Source organism: Mandrillus leucophaeus, unplaced genomic scaffold (assembly GCF_000951045.1).
Source record: "Mandrillus leucophaeus isolate KB7577 unplaced genomic scaffold, Mleu.le_1.0 Scaffold272, whole genome shotgun sequence".
NCBI classification, from domain to species: domain Eukaryota; kingdom Metazoa; phylum Chordata; class Mammalia; order Primates; family Cercopithecidae; genus Mandrillus; species Mandrillus leucophaeus.
The window spans coordinates 135,084-136,520 of NW_012102832.1; the positions used below are offsets into that span (position 1 = coordinate 135,084).

The following is a 1,437-nucleotide window of genomic DNA, read 5'->3' on the forward strand; positions in this document are numbered from 1 at the left end:
AGCTACTCGGGAGGCTGAGGCAGGAGAATCACTTGAACCCAGAAGTCAGAGGTTGCAGTGAGCCAAGATTGTGCCACTGCACTCCAGCCTGGGCGACAGTGAGACTGCCCCCCCTCCCCCCTGCAAAAAAGTCAATGAAGATTAAGTAAGATGACATCTCTGAAAATCCTGGAATTGTCCTTACGTGAGTTACCTACACTACAAATTATCCATAATTTGTTTCACTCAGGCTAACTTTCCCCTGCTCTCCAGCAGTTTGCTGGGCTACCTCTGTCTCAACATCAGTCATGATGATACCAGTGAGGGCAAATGGATTTTTGAGACAGAGTCTCACTCTGTCACACGGGCTGGAGTGCAGTGGCGCCATCTCGGCTCACTGCAACCTCCACCTCCTGGGTTCAAGCAATTCTCCTTTGCCCTTAGAATATAGACAAAACCACTTGCATGTCAGGTAAAGTCTTGTATGGTCTTGCCTCCACTCAACACCAGCTTGACTCAATCCCTTGTTCTCCCAAGTAGCTGGGATTACAGGTGCCCACCACCACATCCAGCTAATTTTTTTTTTGTATTTCAGATGGGGTTTCACCACGTTGGCCAGGCTGACTTCAAACTCCTAACTTCAAGTGATCCACCCGCCTCGGCCTCCCAAAGTGCTGGGATTACAGGTGTGAGTCACCGCGCCCAACCTATACAATTTTGAAAAAGGCAGGCATGGTGGCATGTACTCCAGGAGGGTGAGGCAGGAGGGTTACTTGAGGTCAGGAGTTCAAGGCTTCAGTGACCTATGATCCTGCACTCCAGCCTGGGTGACAGCTGGACCCTGTGGCTGAAGTAAAATGCTGAGAAAATGAAAGTTTTGCAGCAAAGTTTCAATCGAACATAAAATCCTTACCAAAATCAAAATGAACTGACTTTAGTTGAACTAAAGTTACTGATGATGCTGTTTAGTTCCCATCAAAAGTACATTCAATAAATGCTGGTGAGGTACTGGAGCTTGAGTGATGAGCACAGACTCCAGAAATTGAGTGCCTGAGTTCCTATCCCAGCTCTTCTACTTCTTAGTTTGTGAGTTAACTTTCCTCAATGTAAAATGGGACTATTAATTGTCCTTACTATGTAGGGACAAATGGGGAGGTCCTAAGTGAGTTAAGACCTGGTGAATGGGCTGAGTTCAGTGGCTCATGCCTATAATCACAGTGCTTTGGGAGGCTGAGGCTGGAGGATCACTTGAGCCCAGGAGTTTGAGGCCAGCCTGGCCAACATGGTGAAACCTCATCTGTACTTAATACAAAAATTAGCTGGGCCTGGTGGCAAGAGCCTATAATCCCAGCTACTTGGGATGCTGAGGCAGGAGAATCACTTGAACCCAGGAGGTGGAGATTGCAGCAAGCCGAGATCACACCACTGCACTCCAGACTGGGTAACACAGCTCAAAAA

At 47.7% G+C, this 1,437-nt stretch overlaps 1 protein-coding gene across 1 annotated transcript in view; it reads right to left on the bottom strand.

Annotated features, from left to right (window-relative positions):
• Window positions 1–1,437, bottom strand: part of KPNB1 (karyopherin (importin) beta 1) — a 43,414-nt gene that overhangs the window by 35,314 nt on the left and 6,663 nt on the right. The window lies entirely within an intron of this gene.